Genomic DNA, 24,499 nt, shown 5'->3' on the forward strand with positions numbered 1-24,499 from the left:
CTGTTTTGTCAAAAAACAAAGTGTAATTAAGGTACATTAATTTATTGCTTTACACCACTTACCTTTTATGGCTGGTAGGCAGAGTTAGTTTCTTTCCACAGAATAAGGATGTTCATTATACTCCCTGTAGCGAACACAATTAAGGTTTCAGTCATAGAGCTTAATCACCAGAAGTTCGACAGGCTTGTCACGTGATACATTGCTATTATATTCAGCTCAGTAAAAAAAAACCAAAGGAAAATCAATTCACTTCTCACTTTCCTTATCGAATTCACTAATTTCTTCACTTTATCCAGTACTTGGCATTGGATGTTTGTTATTATTTTATTAAGGATATGTCATTTTGGGGAGCGAATTTTTATTCATATTAGATCACCTGCTAACCGTTACCATTATGGCATTTTATATAAATAATCTATGAACATATTTCAAAAAATTATTGAAAAATAAATATGGGAGAAATTTTATGATTACTCTCAGTAGTACGTATAAAGATTACAAGCATAAAATTATTTACCAGTTAAAAAGCTGTTGTTAAAGGCAGTTATAATAATAATAACTTAGTAATTATTTTTAGCATTAAAATAATTTATTTTGATAAATAGCTTTTTAACATATATCGCAATCATGTCTCAATTGATAAATAGCTGGCAACTTGTCTGTACATCTGTTATGCAATGTAATGACATTACTTGTGTACATATATATATATGTTATTCTATAGAGTAAATGTTATTGCATATTTTAATATGTTATAATCTAGTTTTGCCTTGAGAAGAAGGTCTCCATTCATTTCTGGATACTGGCCAATGTATCATTTTATTATACATAAGCTGTAATTCGTCTGAGTGCATATATATATATATATATATATATATATACTTTAACGAACGTTGTCCATATTTTTGGGCAAAATTTGTGAATACTAATTCAGTGTTTTTATTTTATGCATGATAAAATTATAATTATTATTTTATGCTTAAATTAATTCTTATTTTTATCCATTTAATTGGTTACATTTTGAACCGGTTGTTTTTATTTATATAATTAAAAGCATGTCTGCTTACGTTTGTATAATTTAATTCCTACATATTCGTATAATTTTGAAAAAATTCAATTAAATTAACTAACAAAAATGTTAAAAGGGTACATATATATTCAGTAATCATTTACAAAGTAAGATACATATTTTTTGTATAAAAGTCAATATTAACTATCAATAATACCGAATGGATCATCAATTATTTAATGTTTGATACACAAGTTTTTAGGTCGTACACTTTTATCATTTAGTTTGCCTACCAAAAATCTGTTTTTATTTTAATAAATTTGGTTTTTTCTTTTTTAGGTGAATTCAAAAAAAGGGCTCCATTTAGACCGTTAATTCAGAGAACCCTAATTACCTAAAATTAAAATGTCTAAGTTTGCTACAGAATTCCATTTAAATTTTTTTAAGAATTGTTTGTTATTGCTTTTTTCTTCTAAAGCAAGCTGACAACACAGTTTATTTTTTCTCCCATCTCCTCCCCCGGGCTGGCTCAACGTGAAGCATAAACTCAGCCCGGGGGAGTGTCCGTTACTCTAACGAGCCTACCCGCTTACCGGCTGTAAGTCCGGCATGACATCCCAACCCCCGAAGGGGAAGACACCCACCTTGTGACGATTCCGGTCGTCACCCCCCCCCCCCTTTACAAGCCCTGATGGGCTTTAACGGGAAGTCCGGCATGACAGGAAGACCCGCCGGTAGGGTCTTAATTTCCTTGCCATGTCTCTAACCCCAGTGCAAAGTCACCAGGTCCGACACATTCGTGCCCAGCGACCCCCACCTGAAAGCCGAGACTCGGTCTTGCATTGCTTGCTTCAAACGGAGGCAACCTGAAGGTCACCTCCGTCGGGACTCGGTCGTTCAAGCGCCTGCCCCTAACAAGCGCGACCTACAAGTCGCACCTACCGGGACTCGGTCTTACCAGATTCGGGGCATCCAACACAGTTGGATAGTTGGATGACGTTTACATCACGTCGCTATTTATAAATAAAATATTGTTAATATATATATATATATATATATATATATATATATATATATGTATTAATGACATATTGAAAAAAATCCCGCGTTGTAATTACTAAATAATATTGGCTTGATTTTTAAATCCGCAAATTTCAAATCTAGTGTTACTAAAAAAAGCTTCTATTTCAACAAATTTAAATATTAAAATCGTTTTCTGCCCTTGAATATGAATTAACTGATACCACCTCACACGACCATGAAATTTAAATTTTTATTTAAATTTTAAAAATTACTGCATATGAAATTTTCCCAAAACATATATAGAAAAATTTAAAGAAACAAACATTTAAATTGTAAATTAACAAAAGAAACTCACCAACATGTTCACAAATCATCCAGTTAACTTTACTAATATGTATTTATGGATTGTGTCGAACATTATTCACGTAACGAATATGTATAATTTTCTTTACTTATTTTTTTTACCATAAGAATGGAATAAACACTAAGATTTGTTGTAAATAACGAATTCTCTTTAATAATGTAAATAGATATGTAGATAGTTTATTTCAAATAAATTATTTATTGTTTTAAGATAGAATTTATTGATTATAGAGAGCAATTTCATTTTGAAAACATAGGTATCTATTTTTAAACAATGAAACCTTATATAAAACAGAACTTAAATAAAACTGGGACAATGGGCGTGGGAGTACCCTAGTAACTAGAATGTTAGAATAAATAGCACGTCAAATATAAATTTATTTTTCCCTTAGAAAATAGAATAAATATCCTACGATGTATTACTAGTTAATTTTCATTTTAAACCTGTTTTATATTACCAGCTGGGAGGGTGCATTTTAAAAAGCTAAATAAAAAATCTGATGTCGACACCACATGACTTCTTTGTAAGCCTATTAATTACGTAAACACATTTTTTGCTGCACTTCATTTAAACTTATTTCATTTGAAAGTGAGATACGATCCTCTAATTCTTTAATAAAGAATTTTTTTTTAAATTATTTATTGTAAAACGATTTTTACAATCACAGGTTAATAACAATGATCAACATGATTTTTGTCTTACGAGTACCAATAGGTATACTTAGTGCAGTTTTTTATCCTGTTTTCACATACCAATCGAAAGAAATTTGAATTTTGGACTTTTTCTTAATTGCAGTAATAAGCTCTATTGAGAGCTTTTCAACGATATATAAGTGGTACTTATTTTCATTGGTTCCAGACTTATAGCCAAATAAAATTTTAATTTATGAAATATTTTGATCTTACAAGATCGGTTCGAATCCGACTTCATTTCCTTCTTTTTTAAATTTTTTTAAAAATTTAAATATATAGATTTATTAATAATTACACTGGGGAACAAAAAAGATTTTTCTTTGACTCAGGAAGAAAAATATGTGATTCTGATAGTATTTGTTCTCCTGAATTCAAATATGATATCGGTTTTTCCCCATCACGCAAGGTTTCTGAGAGACAGGCCTTTATAATTTCAAACATTTTAATACTAAGATGATGGGGAAAAACCTATATCATATTTGAATTCAAGAGAACAAATACTATCAGAATCACATATTTTTCTTCCTGAGTCAAAAAAAAATCTTTTTTGTTCCCCAGTGTAATTATTAATAAATCAATATATTTAAATTTAAAAAAAATAATTAAAAAAAGAAGGAAATGAAGTCGGATTCGAACCGATGTGCCAACCCCTTGTAAGTTCCAAATATTTCATAAATTAAAATTTTATTTGGCTATAAGTCTGGAACCAATGAAATTAAGTACCACTTTTATATCGTTGAAAAGCTCTCAATGAAAGCTTATTACTACAGTTAAGAAAAAGTCCAAAATTCAATTTTTTTTCGATTTTGGACACTTTTGGTTCAGTCGATTGCAATCAAAAGGGGAGGTGTACAACTAGATGTTACAACAGTCATAAATGCATAATTTTAACATTATACGGCTAATCGATTTTAAGTTATGCGAGATGCGTGCATATGTATCTACATGCAAACGTCACGCCAAAACTAGTCAGAATGGATTTAGGAATGGTTAAAATAGATATTTTCGTTGAAATCTGAAAACCGAAATTTTTTGCGATTACAATTTACAAATTACACGTACTTCCTTGTACGTGTGTATGTAATTTAAAAGGTGTACAAGGAACTGGCATTTCTCCCGCCACCACCCCACTCGGTCGTCCTAGAGCATATGACCAAATGTCCGTGCCAAAAACGGCTACTGTGCCTCAAAAACAATTTAACTCAAAAACAGTGAGCTTACCTAACAGCGTGAGCGGACTAAGCGAGGTACCATACACCACCCACTTACGTGTCCCAACCCCTCACTTGTCATACAATAAAATTAATCCGGGCAGGCTCACCCCTTGTTATTATATTAAAAGGACAGTAATTTCCTGTCACGCCTCGGTCGATGAATGCCAGCTAGTACCTGTCCAACATTTAAAGCTCTTGGAACTTTATCTTGCTGGCGGCCAACCATTATCTCTGAATTAGCTTCCCACAGCAGCACGGTAGGAGTCATTATACTTTACCCTTAACTAATCTACCGATGTCGGTTAAACAACGCAACCTCATCGAGGAACTCCCACACGGTCCGACAATGCGGACATCTCAACTCACTTAACAATCTCTCTCTCGCCACACTGACTCGCCGTTTATGAGCGGCCAATTTTCCCCTTGAAAACAAGGAAGTCATTTAGTGCACCCCCAGATTTTTTTTATGTCTTTCAAGGCATATTAGTAGTACAAGTGACCTATAAAAAATACTTTGGAGGCAATATTGGGGTGAAGGTGCCGATCAGAGTTTAAAAAAATCGATTTTTTTTAAAAATATTTTTAGGTTATTTAAACTTAGTAATAAAAATTATGATAAAAATAAAAACAAAAATTATTATTATTACAATAAAATTTAATAATAATTCATCCACTACCCACCAAAAAAAGATATATTTGGTAACTTTTTATTAGTTGTACATTTTCCAGTCGAATGTTTTTCAGTTTCTTCTATTAAAAATATTAAAAGTAGATGATAAAAATTTTTTTGGAAGGTGATTTTGATGATGGGGAATCGGAAAAAATTAAAAAAATTTAAATCAGTGTTTCGGTGTGTGGGACACACAACGGAAGCAAAGCTTCTTACGCAATATTATATGAATTACTAATGTGCAAAATAACGTATACGCAATATATACAAATATATATGAACTAACAACGAATTTGTTAGAGTGATTGCGCTTACCGAACACGCTATGTTAGTATCTATATATATATAGCAGGCGGTATCATAGTGGGGAAATCAGCTGGCGCGTGACGATTTTTCGTGACGCTTGTTTTTTCTCAGTTGATTCCCGAAGCCTTCGTTAAAACGCTTTGCTTCAAAAATACCGATTTTTTGAATTTTTAAACCTTTCTTTGGTTTATTTAAACATCTTATGATAATTTTACTATAAAATTTCATCTTAAAGTACCCCCACCCTATAAAATAGTTTTTAGGTAATTTTTTTCATGTATTATGTATTATTTTTCCACTATATATGAATAATTAACCAGTGCCAGGAAACTATTACAACTTTGTTGTCAGCTTTTTTTTTTATACAAATATTAGAAATTCCTGATAGATTTTCCTGACTCCCGCAATCTGATGAAACAAGTTATTTTTAAGTTAAAGTAAACTTTTATTTTACTAAAATATTTCAAATGGAAAAAAATTAAGGGAAATAATTTTTTGTTTAAACTTTTTTTTTAATTTGAATGTACCCGATAGATATGAGCTTATCACTCAGTGAAAAACAATGCTTATTATTTTTATTTATGAAATTATATAATAGATGTAACGATTGTTGTAATATTTTAAACTATAATAATGTTATTTCCTGTTTGGAAAAATAATATTAAGTTTAAAACTAATATAAATAGCAGGAATATCTCTTTTAACTCGAACGCCCCTGGTAATTGTTGGGTAACCGAGCGAAACAGTTTAACATTTCGTTTAATAACTATTTCATCAAGTATTAAAAGTATTTTTATTTCTTCATCGTAGTAAATCATTAATAAATTAAAAATTTTAAAAAAGTTGTAAAAGATAATCAGTTGTAAGTAATAATAGGGAAGTGGAGTTAAGAGTATAAAAATAATAGTAATAACGATGTGCAATAATTGCAAGTCACGGATGTTTTGTCTATATTCTCATTAAATTTCTTCTTAAACACAATTATTGTTACTAATAAAAATAGAAAACAAAATCAAAACCATGTATAAACTTTAATTATCGTTTAGTGAACCTGTCAATAAATATTTATTTCCTTTAAATTTTGCTGTAATGTAAATACGATTATTATTATGTCTGTTCTTAATATAAGGAAATAGTACCTAGTTTTTATAATACAATTTTCAGAATGTAATTATTAAATAATCTTTTTTCATGATCTATCAAAGAAACCTTTGAAGTAATTACTGTTTAATTTTCTTATATATTAATAATAAAACAAAATTAAATTTCTTGTATCTCATATATATATATATATATATATATATACTTGTATGTGTAAAGAAATTTCTTAGTTTATTGACCACTTTTTGTCTCATTTATTATACGAGTATTTATGTTATGATTTATGATTGATAGACAAGAATAATTATAAAATGTATTTATTAGATGTATATATATATATATATATATATATATATATATATATGTATATATATATATATATATATATATATGTATACCCTTGCAAATCATCTTCAAGATTTAATTTTCTTCATAGGTCATTGACCGTTTTTTAACCCATGTCAATTTTTTACACATTTTTTCATATGAAAAAATGTTGTAATATTAATGATAAAGTATAAATAATTATTTATTTATTTTAATAAGGTATTTTTTTGAAAAATATATATCTGTTGAAATTTTTTTTTTAATAATAATTTTTTTAATAACATATTGGAAATTATTATTATAAGTAAGAGTGAAACTCACTCTTTAATAATTTAAAGAGTAGAGTTTTAGATTTTAAGAATTTTACATAAAGAGTAGTGATCATTTGTTTAAAAAAAAAAAATATAAATATCACGAGAAAAAACCAAACTTGGAAAATATAAATACACAAATAAATCTGAAAATATCTAGGTGAAATAATAATCTTAAATTATTTGGATAAGGTGTTTGAAAGCAGAATAATAATTTTTGAGAGAATATCCAACATGCATGATATTACGAAAATAAAGTTTTACCCATCTCCAGAATGTCAATGAACATTATGCCGTAAATATTCCAGAAAGAGAGTAACATCACCATTCCTACTGATGGAACGGTTGTTCGGAAGAAGTCCCTGATTACAAACCATTTTTTTTTTTTACTGTTTCTTGGTTTCTTTCTCAGTAATGATGTATAAACTATTGTGGAAAGATGCAGTTCCTTTCGATTACGCTGAAACAGGCCCAAATCGAGGTTAGAAATATTTAATCGTACTCGCGTTTTGATCAATTGTTTGTAAACGTGGCACACATCTTGCGGACAGTTTTTGTATACGTAAATTTTCGTGCAAAATATGATTCACTCGTTCATTTGAGATGCCTGTCGTCTTAATGATATCTTCCACTTTTAGTTCTCTATCTTACATCACCATATATGATTTTTTTTTTAATATTCTCTGCGACGTTCTCTGGAACGTTCTGCGTCGTTTTTGCTCATTTGACCACCACCAAAAAAAACCAATCCAGCTGTAAACTATTTTAATTGATAAATTTGATTCATCATATTTATCCAGCTTGGCTTTAGTTTCTTGTATGGTTTTTCCTTTCAAAAATTAATATTTCATACCAAATTGAATTTCTCTTTCATCAAATTTTCCCAAATCAAGAAGTTTGATAGAACTTCGCCGGTAAGAGTCCGCAGAACTGGACGGTACGGCGAAGTCAACGAACTATGTTTACAGTTCTAAACATGACCTAACCTAAAAGTGAAATGAAAATGGGAAAAAATTAAAAAATAAGCATGAAAACATTATATTTCAATTCAGTTAGATTTGTAATACAGATTACTTTCAAAAAATACCTCGAATTTTGTTTGATAACATTTTTTTCTTCGATATGATGAAAGCGGAACTTCAGTGTTTCACTTTTTCCTCAAAACGGTGGGTTTACAAAGCGCGCCGCTAGGTAGTAGTAGTACTTTCCGGCCTCCATAGCGCGAGTGGTAGCGTCTCGGTCTTTCATTGAGAAAGACCCATTCGATCCCGGGTTGGAATCCCGGTCAGGCATGGCATTTTCACACGTTACAAGAATTTTCATTCATCTCATCGTCTGAAGCAATACCTAACTGTGTTCCCGGAGGTTTTAAAAAAAGGTAGCAGTACTTAACGGCGCCTTTGAATTTACGAATGATCTCGTCCAAAAGCCGGTTGATGTACTTCAAATAATAAAATTTAAAAGAAAGTATACTATATAGCTTGTTTTAAAGTAAATGAAAATTCCCATCACTTCCATTAAAAAAAAAATAAAAGTTATAGTTTACAAGAAATTATAGCTGCTAATAAAACACAAAAAACACGAACAGTAGGAAAGCATTGCAAATGTGGCAACAAAGATTTGTTACATAAAACAGAAATAAATTCGATTGGTAACATTTTTATTCTACAATTAGAACTATTTGAACTAACTGATAGAGAAATAAAAAAACATTTCATTTAATAATAATATAAAAAGTGTGTTGACGGATACGATAAAAATCGAGGGTTACACTTACAAAGTAATAAGTACAATATTACATCACGCATCTTCAATTCGTGAAGGTCTTTCATTATACTAGTTTTATTATAAAAGGGAAAATATGGTAGGAAGTGAATGATACAACAAAAAAATTGGCCGAGAAATTCAAAAAATGTATATTTTTTTGTTCTAGAAAAGCAGTAAATTTTTATAATAAATCCACAAGATAAAACAATCAGTAATTCGTAAAAAAAAAAAACAAAGAATAATCTAACAAAACGCAGTGATGTCCAAAAAAATTACAATGAAATCGTAAACCGTATGGTAAGAGTTTCGTAAATATTATTTCTTCCGCTCAAAAAAACAAACGTTTCTGTAATATAGTTAAAACTATTTTTAACAAAATGATACTGATATCAAAAAAGCTAAGACACCTCATTTCTATTATCAAAATTTGTTATTAATTTAGAATTTTGTTTAAAAAAGAATAAGTGTTAAATATATGTAATAAATAATAAAATAAAATACAATAATGGATAATAAACAATGTTTAAGCGTGCCACATAAAAAGCAAAAAATAGAAAAATTTGTTACAAAACTCTTACCGGCCCGATTTCATTTATTTAACAACGAATAATCGTAAGAATTCTTTACGTAAATGTGATATGTTACAATATATACCACCCTACCGTAACTTTTCGTTCTTTCTAGGAGCATTTATTTATTAGCAAAATTAAATCATGTAGATAGGTTTAAATAGATTCTTTAGCCAGTAATCAGATCCACGCGTCAAATTAATTCTCATAATGCAGTAAAAATAGAAGTGGAATTACTAAATAAATCAAAAACATTACCGATTCACATCTGTAATAACAGAAACAAACTTTTTTACTTCCCGATGATTAAATTACGTTAAACACACCTTTTTAATTTTATACTCCGTCTAATGTAAAGAATTTTACCGCAAATGAACAAATTTACTCTTTTATTTTGAATGTTGGGGTTTAATTAATGGAACTATATCATAACGTTCAAACCGCATGAGAGAGCCTCTGAACTGTTACCAGAGTTAAAATATGATCTACAGAAGAATAATCTATAAAAAAAAACGAAATTTTTAAAAAAACTTTTTCATGTAAAGATAATTTTAATTTTATTATTTTCTATTATTACTATTACTAAACGTATTATTACTTGAAAGAAAACAAGTGTTTTCTTTTTTAAGTGTTTAATACGGTAGTGGGTTAATGTTCTTTTTGCATTTTATTATTATTTTTTTCTTAAGTGTTTTTCAACGCAAAGTGCTTTAAAGTTTATTGTACCAGTACACAATATTGTAGGCAAGTCTATTATGTACTTTTAAAGTCAGTATAATACCATTAACTGTTCGTTGGGCTCGTTCATAGACGCTTGGCTTCTTCGATATTATTACAACATGTACATCTTTTATAGTACAACAGTATTTGGTGGTGTATTAAAGTTGTTTATATATATATACATACTATTATCTTCACTTTTATTACGTCCATCATTTCTTGCATATAAATTAAATTGTACTCACTTTTTTATTACCTTTTTTATTAGTATTATTTTATAAATACTAATTATAATGATGTGTAGTAATGATAACAATATTATTATAATTATTATGCTTTATAGTAGGTACATTTCATGTTAATTATTTTTGTTACGTTATTTCTTGTCACCTCTTCAAAAAAAAGGAGAAGGTTCTCAAATTCGACCCCATATACATATTCGTTGTTTTTTTTAATGTATATTTAAACCTTATCTTACTTTTTATTAAAAATCCGATTTCGGTGAATGTTCTTTTATTTTGTAAAATAAGTTTCTCTTATTTCGCGATATAAGTTATTTTTTGTAGAAAACCTTAATTAAAAATTGTACATGAAAAACTACATTCAAGATTTACTTAAATATTTTTTTTATTACTTTAGTTCTGAATCCCGTATTTAAGATGTTCTGCCTGTTTGACCTTTGTAAAAAACAGTCCTTTTTCTTCATTTGAACCTGTTTATCAGTGAAAGGATTAATTTCTTGTTTAAATTTTATGTAATTAGAAAAATTTGATGTGATATAACATTTTTTACTGAGAATTACAACTCATATTTTACTTAAGTAATAATATAAAATATTAACGATACGAAAGAATATTGTAGCTGTGCTGATTAAAATAGTGAAAATGATTGATATTCACAAAGTTGTGGTGTGTGTGTGTGTTTTTTTTTCAATACACGCGCGGTTTTTTTGTGTAATGTGTGATGCAAGAGTTAACTTTGTCATCTACTGGAATCTATAATAACTTGTTTTAAACGTTTACCATATTATTTATTTTTATTTTTTTAAATAATAACCATAATAATACCGGATTCGTATCAAATAATTGTACCCTAGCATATTGTTACGTAAGTTATATAATTTTGCAACTTCATAAAAATGCAAATAATATAATATGATTTTATAATATTCATAAAAATGCATTTTCTTTTTCAGTTGTACTATACTATTAAATAGATGCAACAAAAAGATAGAAAGTTGATTTCATGAAGTAACTTTCACTCGTCATGATGAATTTTAAGACACTAAATATAAAGAATCATTTGCATTCGTGCACTGAAACTCACGATTAACAAACCATTATTGTACAACTGACTTGTTGTCCTTCGAGGAAATAATTTTTTCCTTATCCAAGGACGTTTACTTAATTTATATTTCATTTATTTATTTTTTTTCAACAAAATTAATTTACTATATATAAATAATGTTTTTTGTAATTTTTTTATTTTAAAAGTAATAAGGTAGTACTAACTTCAAATCTAGTTAAATTTATATCGTTCTATTGCTTACAGTAGGATATATTTTTTGATTCTGTTTTATATTTTTGAAGCTCGTCTTGTAGGTATTAAATTTGTTCATGAAAGGTATTTTTTTTTTAGTATTTTCAGGAGTTTTTTATTCATTAATATTCGGAATTAAAGAATATTAATTTACTAATATTTTATATACTAATTTTTGTTTATTATGATTTCTAAAAGATTACATATATTATTCTTTCTGAATACATTGATTATAACAAATTAATATGTGAGATTTATGAGATGGGAGATATATCCTCAGATTTTAATAAAAGTATTATTTTTTTTAAGTCGGTGAAGAAAGAACCAGATAAGTGTAGGAACTGTCGCTTACGATGATTGGGTGGAGAATCCCTTGCAGTACTGTTGGGGGGAAAGTAAAACCTATCCCGGTGGGGGATCCTTTCGGGGGTTCCCAATTAGAGGCGGCATAAATCCGAGTCCCGGTGGGGTGATCCTTTGGGTTTCCCTCATTAGAGGCATGGTGCCTAAAAGACGGAGTCCCGGCTATCTGGCGGGAACTTTGTTCCCGACGAAGTAGTTAGAGGCTACGGCACCCCTCGGAGCTGAGTATGTGTTTAGTTGCGGATCCGGCTCCGGTGTGCGGTGAAAAAAAAAGGAGAAAAAAAGTGTAAGAACTGTGCCGGCCTCCGTGGCGCGAATGGTAGCGTTTCGGTCTTTCATCCGGAGGTCCCGGATTTCGAGTCCCAGTCAGGCATGGCATTTTCACACGCTACTTTTTATTCATGTCATCCTGTGAACCAATACGTAACGATGATCCCGGAGGTTAAAAAATTTTTTTTAAATAAAAATGTAAGAACTGCAAATTTTACATCAAGTAATTCCAAAGCATAAGGTGTTAAAAAGTGACGCAACCTTATGGGAAAATGAGTAAGTTACAATAGTTGTAGAAAAAGTCATATATTATGCGATTTAAATAATTGAATACGATGTTGCATGCTCTGAAACACATTCTGTATCGTTTATTGAGGATTTGCAGCGACACATCGTTAAATTTCGCTCTGCAATTCGGGAACGGTGTGAGGATGTTTTGTAAGCAGTATCCTTAAGGTATCCCCACAAGAAAACGTTAGAAGGGGATAAATCTATACCATCTGTGTGTTGTAGCGCTCATTGTTCTATGTGCCGTGAAAGAATGTTATGAAGATTCGCCTACGTGAAATTGCACACCAAACCATTCACTTTTTGTCCGTGCAGAGGAGATTCGTGTAGCTGATGTGGATTTTCCGTAAATTAAATGCGTGAATTCCGTGCATTCACGTATCCATCAATTTGGGACAATGCCTGGTCAGAGTAAAACTGATCATCGAGTTCTTTCCCATCTGGCGTTACAGATGACATGAATCCCTGACAGAAATCTACACGTTTTCCAGTGCCTGCAAGTAACAACTCGTGAACAATACGAACTCTGTACGGATCCATCTTTAAATACTTACGCAATGCCGTGTGAGCATTATCAACGGAGAGTCCTGACTGCCTAGATAGGCGTCTCACAGATTTCTTGGGAGTAACAATATACAACTTACACGTCGATCAACATTTCTGATGTTACCACTTTTGGCTATATCTGCTACATTCCCTGGAACTTGTCGTACAGCCGTTTGATGGAGGACTTATTTGGTGTATCCACACCTTACTTTTCTGTGAAGGTATTTTGGGTCTAGGGGAATAACTGGCACATCTAATGTATTGGGAGACAATGAATATTCTTTGCCGCATTGTGCAACCCATTCTTTCTCAGTTAAACGTGCAACAAAATAAGAAAATATTCTTCCATAAGATTGCGTCACTTTTTGAACACCCGTTATAAAGTAAAAATAATTTAAATAAGAATAGAACTAAAAATACAATGTATGCTGGATGGTGACTAAAGCAATGTCTATGTTACTTCATTTTTCCTCTATCCGCCATTTCGTGTTTTTTTTTTTAAATTATAATATATTAATATAAACCCACCGAGTCGGTCTAGTGGTAAAATCGAATGTGTGTGATTAGTTAAAACCCAACCACCAAAGAACACCGGTATCCACGATCAACTATTCAAATTCGTATAAAACTGCCCTTACTAGAACTTGAAGGCTGGAACTCTCGACTTCCAAATCAGCTGATTTGGAAAGATGTTTCAGCACTAGATCAACCCGGTAGGTAGAGACACAGTAATCTTATCGATTTTATGGCATTTTTTGGGGGGTTTACTGTCTCCCTTTAGACAGTATTTCACCTAACCGCAGTTACTGCAGCTATTTGTCTGCGATCGTTTTATTCGAATGGCGCCTTACTCATAGAAAAATATCATATTAACGTTTTTCTCCTAATAGCAACCTGGTTGAACGAGGCTTGTTATCTACAACTACGTTCTCTATTTTAAGAACGACTTAGTTAATATATATTTCCTTTTTTACCCTACTTTAAAGAAAAAAAACTTTTTACCGTTTAAAAAAAGTTTATATATGATGTAATGCAATATAATTTTGAAAATTCGATATAATTAGAGTTTGATGATTGTACAGATTATTAAAAATGTATCTGAACACAGTAAATAATTAAATATTTAGTACATTTTTCCATAGGTTGTGTTAACATAAGAAATAAAACATTAGTTTCCCCGTAAAGCAGACAAATAGTGATTTATTTTTATTTTTTAATTTTTTAATAAGTGATTTGAATGTTCTAAATAACAAGAAAGTATAATTTTTATACAAATAAGCCAAATTTATTTATTAAAATAAATGTTTGAAGCTATGTAAAGTTGTAAATTATATTACAAATCAAACAATAAATGAAAGCGTTCTTATACATTTTAGGCCCTGTTTTTTTTTTAATTTTTATTATTGTTATTAAAAAAATAATAATTAATACTGATAAACGTTTTTGACAACAAAAGGATTTAGTTTCCTTCTGTTACAAAATATCTATAAAAAAAAAAAATGACAACAAAGTAGTAATACTTTCCTGGAATTGTTTTAGTAAAAAATAATGGAACATGAAAAAAGTTACTTAAGATTTCTTTTTTGGAATAGGGGTAATTTATGATGAGATTTTATTGTAAGATTATCATTACATATTTAAATAAGCAAAAAAGTTCAAAAAATTGATTTTTTTTTTCTGCTCCCCACTTCAAAAATCAACTTACAAGAACATTTTTATATTTCTCTACGTTTACTATTTTAAATACAGGAAATTGAAAAATACAAAGTTATCTAAAACTTATTTTTTGGGATGTGAGTGAATTATAATGAAATTTTACTGTAATATTATTATAATTAAACGTTTAAATAAGCCAAAAAAGTTATAAAAATTCAAAAAATGTATATTTTTAACTTTTATCGGTACCCTTACACCAATATTGCCCCCAAACTATTTTTTATTTTTTAGGTATCACTTGTACCATTACTATGCCTAGTAACAGATTAAAAAAAAAATCGGTTAAGAATTATGCAATAAATAAAAAGATATATTTTTCGAGTTTTGAGGAATGGGACATTTAGGGAAAAATTTTTTTAAATGGAAAGATAAGCATGTATTGAGCTTAATATAAATATGGGGTATATATGGCAAATTTTGAGAAAATTGAACCCAAAAAACTACCTACCCAATCCCCTGAAGATATTGACCCTCCCAAAATTTTACCAACAAATTGCTCCGTATATAGGAGTTTCTGTACAAAATTTCATCAAAATCAATTTATCCTAGGTTTATTAAGCTTCAAAAACACCAACAGACCTACGTACGAACATTACCCCCTTCTTTTTTTGTGGGTTCCTGGGCCGAGAAATCTAATAAAAATAGGTACGAATTTTTTTAATTGATTACCATACTTTAACCTTACAGCATAGTTCTAGAGTTGTCATGACAGGAAAATAAAACTGCAATAAAATCTCTGTTAAAACCAGTTCATGGTATATTAAAATGCTAAATGCGGCTAATTATGAAGGAAATATGTTTTTAACATCATTATCAAGCAATTTCTCAAAATTTTCTTCGATAACGGCCTTAATAACATTTTTATAATCTTATCATCATATTAAATTTGATAACCTTTGGTCATTTTTATTACTATTTAATTTTTTTGTCACATTCCTTGAAGCCAGATATGCACATGAATTTGAATTCTACCGTGTTCTTAGCCTTGACATTTTCACTTTTATCTTCAATTCAATTTAGGCCATATTTTATTCTATTCCATATAATCTTTAAGTTTTTTATAACCGTACTGCGTTCATTTGTCCATCACATATGTTGTCATATTTTTATGGATATAAAGAAACGCACATATTGGTTTAATGCTTCAATTTCTTTGAATAATTCAATTTAAATTTACTTGTTTATTAAACCAGAAATAAGTATCATTTGCTGTTTTTTATTTTAGGATATAATTTTCTGATTATTGGCTGCAGAATAGCAGTGATATTAGGGAGAAAAAATATGACGCTAAAATATACATTAATCATATTTAAACAGCGGACGTGTTTTGATAAATAGGCAAAATATCAATAAGAATTTTGAATGCTTCGTTTTATTTACTAATATTTTCATTTCCAATCGTTTAGCGCCGCTTTGTTTTACATGTTACAAAATTGAGATAAAAGAAAACGGTATTTTCATTTTTCGTTTTATTTAAATTTGAACAAAATATTTATATTATTAATTGTATTTCTATTGAACCATTAAAATCTACTATTAAATATTTTACACAACTAGTGTATTTACAATCGGCTCCTAAATGGAACCATTTGTAAATCGTTTGATAAAAGTACATATAGTGGGGGGGGGGGGGGTTCTTAAGCAAATCCCATAATAAGTTAATCCAAAACAAAAGTTATTAGAAGGCATTAATCGTAAAGTTTATTAGTAAAAGAATATATTGCCTTCATTTCATAGTCCATAAAAATCAATAAACAATTAGTAAACAAACAAATAATCAAGCGACAGCTAATCAAACAAAGAACAAAACAGCTTGTAAACGAAAAAGTAAAAAAGAAGTAAACAAAGATAGCATCACTAAATTTGGCGATAGTAACTGCAAACTGTAATTCAGTAGCCCCTAAATCAAGAACATGGAGATTTTTCAACTTTCAGACATCCCCGCTGTTATCAAGCAGATTGATAGCTAAGTGGTTGACTTGATTTTCTAAACGTTATTGATAATTAACACTGTACTATCTCACAATCTCACGAACAGTCGGAAGCTCCAGATATTCATGAATCTCATCGTTCCGTGTGAATCATGGCGCCTTTACAGTTGTTCTCGTTACCATGTTTTTAAAGCGTTAAATGATATCTATGTTACTTGCTGTCCTCCACAATTCCACACCATAAGTCCAGATCGGTCTTAGAACAAATTTGTAAATCAGGACTTCATTGGACAACGTGAGTTGTGAATTTCCCCGCAACAGCAGATGCAATTCCCTACACTTCATGTTCAGTTGTTTTCATTCTCACATACAACTTCCAGGTCAAACACCGATCTAGGTGAAGTCCTAGGTACCGTACACTCTGTAGGATCAAGACAGCATTTATGTTCACATCCCTCTCATGGCGTGCTTCGATTTATCCTAATTAACTTTAATCCTTCATTTTTTTTGCGCAGACAAGGTCTATGCCGTTTGCAGCTCCCGCGAGGCTGTTTAGGTTCTTCGTTAACGGGAAGGATAGCAGCGTCAAATTTTGATAAAATCTGGCACAAAGACTCGTGAATGCGTGGTAATTCGTTGGTAAAAATTTGGAGTCAATATTTCCAGGAGATGAGATAGATAGTTTCTTTGGGGATCAATTTTCTCAAAATTTTGCAAACATAACCCCATTTTATATTAACAGGACATTCTTATCTTATGATTTTAAATGAAGTTTGCCCCCAAATTCTTCTATTCCCTAAGAATCAATAAAAGTTATCTTTTTGTTTATTGAATATATTTAACCGAATTTTTTTTGTCTTCCTAATCTTAGTAGTAGTGTAAGTGGCCCAGAAAAATACTTTCGGGATAATATTGGGTGTGGAGGAGCCGATTAAACTTTAAGAAATATCAATTCTTTGAATTTGTTAAACTTTTCTCTATATATAATTTTTTTACATTATATAAGAATAAATAACCAGTGTCAGGGAAGTATTACAACCTTTTTTGTCAGCTTTTTTTAATTCTTAAGTATATCACTTTGATTTTATTACGTAATTATATGACTGCAGAAAAATTAAATATTTATAGTTTACTCGTGTATATATATATTTACGTTAAGAATTAGAATTTGAGTTTTATAAATAACGTAATATAAATGTATATTTCATTATATTGAGTTAAAAAATAATGCTTAGTTCGAGGAATTTCTTACCAAATAAAATTAAGTTTCCACTATAAGTATGGTATAATTTTCAGCTTCATTACTACTTAAATCAATGTTAAATAAATCTTTATTATCAATAAATTTAATGCCATGACACGTAACCCATAACGTTTAACCTCATCCCGTTGCATAATTAATTATAACCTTGTCCTTTCCTACCTTCTCTTCTAAACTAGGTTAAATCCTTTATGATCGACCATTTATTATTTTAAACTTTCCAGTTTCTTAATACTGAAAATGCTTTAGAAATATGTCATGCATCGATTAAAATTACTTTCTCTGAGAGTATGAATCTCCCTGAGAGTATTAAATTAAAAATAATTCTTATATTCATATTCATAAAACTTAATACGTTTGGGTAAAATAAGAATTCTAAAGTAAAATATTCTCATTCTTATTTTCACAACATGGTAGATCTAAGATTTTTACTGTTCTTAAGCGATCTTATGGAATTTTCAAAGTGTAGTCACTTTGACAAAGTGAAGTCTCCTTTCAAGTCGTTAATGGACAAGCAATGTACATTGTAAATTGCTTCTGTTAAAAGGTATAATTGTAATTTTTTTTTTTTTTTTATTTTGAGATTAGGAAGAGAGCTTTATTCTGACTAATGAGTTCAAATTATTTTAAATTTTATTATCAGAAAAAATAATTATAAAACGATATAATTGCTGTTACGTTTTATTTTAAATCGTAAGAAATATTTCAGTTAATTTTTTTTAAAAACACCGGTGAATATGAATTTTTTAAGTCATTATACGAGCGTGCGCGCGCGCGCGTGTGTGTGTATTAATTTCAGCAGAGCTTGCTTCGCTCGTCATTTCCGTCTTGCTAGAGGGCCCTACCTCTGAACCCCCCGCAGTGTTCGTTATCCTCACAGTTGAGAGAATAATACAGATAAATAACGATTAAATTATTCAGGCTTTATAGAAACCTGAAAATGAAACTAAATTACAAAAGATAGAATAGTGGTAACTATGGTTACTAAATTAAACTTTATTAAGTTTATTTTTAAGTTTATACACCTTAAGTTTAACATACACCTTTAAGTTTATACACCTTTGTCGTCGAAAAATTCATAGCTTATTTATGTTGTCATGGTGACAGAAATGCAATAATAAATTAAAAAGATCAACTTTTTTCTATTAAACATATTTTTTATTCACAACTTCATCCCGAAGAGGGCTGGGATCTCAGTCTATAACTTATAACCTATCCTGGGATAACACGATTGTGTCTTGAATATTTGAAAGCAATTCATAGTAATTAACAACAGATAATTAGTCATGGTTATGACTAATTACTTTTTTATTCAATTTGAACAGCTGTTAAACAACATCATCTGTTTTTTTTCTTCCTTTTTACCATATTTTGTAATGAATAAAAAATGTGGTTTATCTGAAATTTATGTTTTAATTTAAAAGCCGCCATTTTGTTTCTATGGATTCTAGAAGGTTGAAATTTTCACAGAACATTTTTAGAACCTTCGTTAAAAAGTATGTAAAGTTTCAGTAGAATCGATGGGGGAATGAGCGAATGATACTAAATCAATAGTGTGGAACCACTGTATAATTCTGTATCCATAAAAGTGTGGAACCACTGTATAATTCTGCAGCCAGCTCAGGGGTTCCTCGGGGTCTCCCGGGGTCAAGAGGCCTACCCCATGGCTGCAAAGCTGGCTTCGTTCGCCATTCTTAATTTTCTGGGGAGACCGGCGCCCTGTATACCTGCAGAGCTTGTTTCAGTCGCCATTCCCATCTGCCCAGAGAGCTGCATCCCCTGGACTTCCGCACTGTACGTTACCCTCATGGTTGTGAGGATAATATTAATAAGTAATTGTACTAGATGAATAGTAGTAGATAATAATAATTGTAATATTCAGATTTTATAGAAACCTGAAAAAGAAACAAAATTACAAACGATAGAATAATAATAACTGTGGTAAATAAAGTACACACAACATTGACGACAAAAAATTCATAACTTATTTCAGTTGCCATGGTGGCAGATACATAATAATGAAAAAAAAGGATTAATCTATTTTCTCCTTAATGAATATCTCTAACAACTTCACCGTCCTTCGGGACGAAGAAATAATGAATACATTTTAACTTTCAAGGGAACTAGGACCTCTGTCAATGGCTTAAAACCTTGCTTGAGGTAAGACGAATGTATCCTGCAAATTTGAAAGTAATCGGTAGGTTGGTTCTAGCGTGATGTGATAACAAACAAACAAACAAGCTTTATGTATATATATATATACATCGTAAATTTCCGAATAATTGTGATCTATTAGATGGAGAGTGTACGTGATGCATGAAATTTTTAGACTTCAAACTATTGACAAATCCCCCTTTGAATTTTGAAAATCGAACGATTTCTTGCAGAGATATTATGAGAGCTCCCCATTGCACCTCCCGAAACAGAATCCCACGGACACCCCGTTTGTTACCAATTAATAGTAATGATCGGTCTAGCCTCCCACGAGGTGCTTACATACCTCACCACTCTAGCCTCACAAGCAGTCCCCACAGGAAGTCCATTATTGTAAATAGAATTTTTTTTAATATTTATTCAGTTTTATTTTATTTAACGTAAATTTAATTCTATTATTTTTCTATATTATTCATTCGATCGATTCGAATCATTCAGTTCAAACACAGTTCACACACTGATAGAGACTCACAGTTCATTAAAGTTTGAATAATCAAAAACCATCTTCGTATTTATATATGCATACAATTTCCGAGATCTGTAAATGGCCAGTTTCATAAAAGTAAAAAATGTAATAAACTTGACATATGTTAAAATATGTAACTTTATTTTTATTCTTACCAAAATGTAGTGGTGTTTCGATAGTGGGGGAATCCTTGAAACAGAAATGAATTTTTGTATAAATTAATTTTTTCTTAATTGTCTAATGAATAGCTGATAAGATTTAATTTGATACATAAATTATTATTTATTCTGTTTTATTTATTATTTTATCACTTCATTACGAAATTATAACACATCAAACTCCGGTGTCTTCTTGAGTTAACTGGAATGTTCTTTAACAGTAAAGAAGAATTGGCCATGAAATTGTGGCACTAAATTCAAAAATATTTGTCCAAATTTCTGTCAATTTTTAATACTTTTTTAATACTAATATACAAATTTTCTAAATAAATTTTCTAAAACAAAGGCTCTTAAGATTTTTTTCTTGTAATCTTACTTAGATGCTATTCGATTTGAAAATAATACATATTTTGTTTCCACTTGGTAACTTTTATTTATTTTTTGAATATACGCGACATCTATTATCCTAATAACTTTTCTCAGTCGGTGTATTTTTACTCTATGTATTCTCAATAATAATAATAATAGTAATAATAATAATAATATTAATAAAAAATAATAATAATAATAGAATCTTTACAGGGGTTTGTACAATGACCCTAAAGTTAATTAAATTTTATGCATTTGATATTAATGAAAGATTAATATTGTGGTGTCTACAGTAATTTTAATTGATTGTGTTGCATTGTTTATTGTTTCTGCATGAATATCGAATTTGTATGGACGTTGCATCCCGTCCATTAATTTTATTACTCCATATAAGCTATTAATATTCTTCTCTTAAATATGACCACCCAGGTTATTTAATTTTCATACATATTTTTTTTTTTTAAATAATCGGGGTTACTGGTATCCCCTGCAAGTGAATTTTATGTTTTGATTTTATCTCAGATATAAATTTTTCAAATATCCTACAATTAAACTGCTATAGCTCTATAATTTTTTTAAATAATTTTTAAAGAATTAAAAATTGTGTTTAGTAAATGCCACTTATTTTGTACAAAACAAAATCTGATGTGGACACCACATGACTTCCTTGTACGCCTATTAAATTACATATACACATATTTTATTTTTTTTAGATGAAAAGTTCATAAAAGTTTATTTCATTAATAACTCTGATATTTTTTTCTTTTTTTATTGCTATTATTGAATTATTATTTATCTTAATTTTTTTTTATAATCAGAGGTTAATATTATTGATAAATCAGTATATTTAAATTTTAAAAAAAAGTTAAAAAAAAATAAAATAAATACATACGTATGTACAGACGTCATGCCGAAAATAGTCAAAATGGATCAATGATGGAAAAAATGGATATTTCTGTTGAAATCTGAAAACCAAAATTTTTCGCGATCACAATACCTCCTTTACTTTGTACAAGGAAGAAAGAAACCAAATTTTTTCGAAATTCATCAAGTAGTCTATCTTATAAGTGTATTTCTGAAGTAATTTAATAAGAAACAAGTTTATAAATATAGTTCTTCCCCATCTGACATGAACTGCTGATAGAAAGCTATACATTTTCCATTATCTGCAGATAACAGCTCGTGAACAACATAAATTCTGAACGGATTGGAGGTCGATCAACTTTTCTGATGTTAGCACTTTCGGTCCACCACTTTTGGCTTCATCTGTCACATTCCCTGTCTCTTGGAACTTGTCGTACAGTCACTTGATGGAAGACTTGTTTGGTGCATCCACACCTTACTTTTATGTGAAGCCATTTTGGGTCTGGGAGAATAACTAGCACATCTAATGTATTGCGAGACAATGAATATTCTCTGCTGCATTGTGTAATCGATTTTTCCTCAATTAGATCTGCAACCAAAGAAGAAAAAATTCTTTCATAAGATGGCATCACTTTTTGAACACTGTATCATTTTAATTCTTAATAATCAATTTAGTTGATTGGTTTGATGCTATTTTCCATCTCTTTTTGTACTTTTATTCTTATCATTTACTACTGTACATTATCAGTTATCTGTTTAATTTATCTTTGTCTTCTTCTACAGTTTTTACCTTCCATAAAAATCGTTTTATTATCAAATTTAATAAACCCTGGATGTTATAACAAACAATCCACTGACCTAGTTTGTCTCTTTACAATACTTTATTATAAGTTTCTCTCTCTCTTCTATTAGTCTTTATTTCGAATTCAATCGAGCTCCTCCCCAGTTTTCATCATCCTTCTATTACACAACATTTGAAAAACCTCTTTTCTTTTGCTTCTTGTTTATCGCTGTCTATGTTTTATACCATGAACTGCTATAACCCAAAAAATTATTATCAAAGTATTTCTTTTTATTCTTAGATCTATGTTTGGAGATAGCTACAACTTTTTTTTTTTAAGTTTTCCTAGTTTATACCTGTCTTCTTTGCATCAACCTTTCTTTGCAATTCTATTTCACAGATTACAAAATTCTGTCGATTCTAGTAAATTTTTTTCCTGACGAAATCGTAATGTATAATTCATTAACCCTATTTTCGGTCATATTTAACTACCTTTTCTTTAGCTTTACTGATTTTAAAACCTTTCGTTTTCAAACTACGAGTATAATTGCATGCCATTCGGTATTTCTTTTAATTACATTTTCAGTTTTACTTAATTTTCGTACTATTAATATCACGAAGCGCTTCATAATATTATAGAGAATTATTTATTTTCTAATCTTTGGATTTATATTTTCAAAAACATTATTTTTTGTTTCTGCTTAAATAAAAAAAAATTGTAATTTATAGTAAATTACATTTTCTTGTCTTAATATTAAATTCTTTGTTATTTTTTTCTATTAAATTTCTTACTTTGTAATAAAATTCAATCCATTCAGTATTTCCTGTTATTAATATTTAAATTTTGTTAAAGTCAAAAGACTTACGTCATAAGCAAATCTTGTTATCTTTATTACCTTCATCCAATAATTACTTCGCTTTTAAATTTATTCTTTAATCCCTGTATTATATTTAAGTAGATTTTTAAAGTAACAGAAACAAATTATATTTCCTTATCAAATTCCTTTTTGAATTTACCTATTAGCATAAATTTATTATCTATATAAATAAAAATGTAAATGTTCATTTGTTCAAAATCCTACATCTCCGAAAGTTCTTCACCGATTGTTTTAAAATTTTGATACAAAGTTGCACTCGAATAGGCGTGTGTTTTTATATACCTAAGATGTCACACTTGTGACAGGTAAAAACATGCTTCTTTTTTAAAAACAGCGCTATCTGTTGGACATAAAACCAACACACGCTATACTAAATATTTTACGATTCCATTTCAATGTTTCCGATATGTGTCCGCTGTAGAGTAAGAAACTATATGAACGATTTACATGCGGGGAAATAGAGAAAGGAAAAGTTGGAAAAGGGAAAATCGAAAGGGAAGAAAGGGAAAATGGAAAAGTAGAAAAGGGGGAAAAGGGGAAAAGGAAATGGAAAGGAGAAAGGATAAAAATAAAAAGGGGAAAGAAAAAGGGGAAGGAGAAAAGGGAAAAAGGGAAGGTTAAATTTTGTGAAGTTCCGTAAAATTGTGTTAATGTTTTATCAAACTTTCAATTGTGTTTATATAATATGTGTATATATATATATACTCAAATATAGCAATAGCGAAGCATTGCTGGGTCTGCTAGTAAAAAAAATTGTGAACAATGATTGCAAATTTTCCCCA

The sequence above is a fragment of the Lycorma delicatula genome, chromosome 10, assembly GCF_047948215.1.
Source record: "Lycorma delicatula isolate Av1 chromosome 10, ASM4794821v1, whole genome shotgun sequence".
Classification (NCBI taxonomy): domain Eukaryota; kingdom Metazoa; phylum Arthropoda; class Insecta; order Hemiptera; family Fulgoridae; genus Lycorma; species Lycorma delicatula.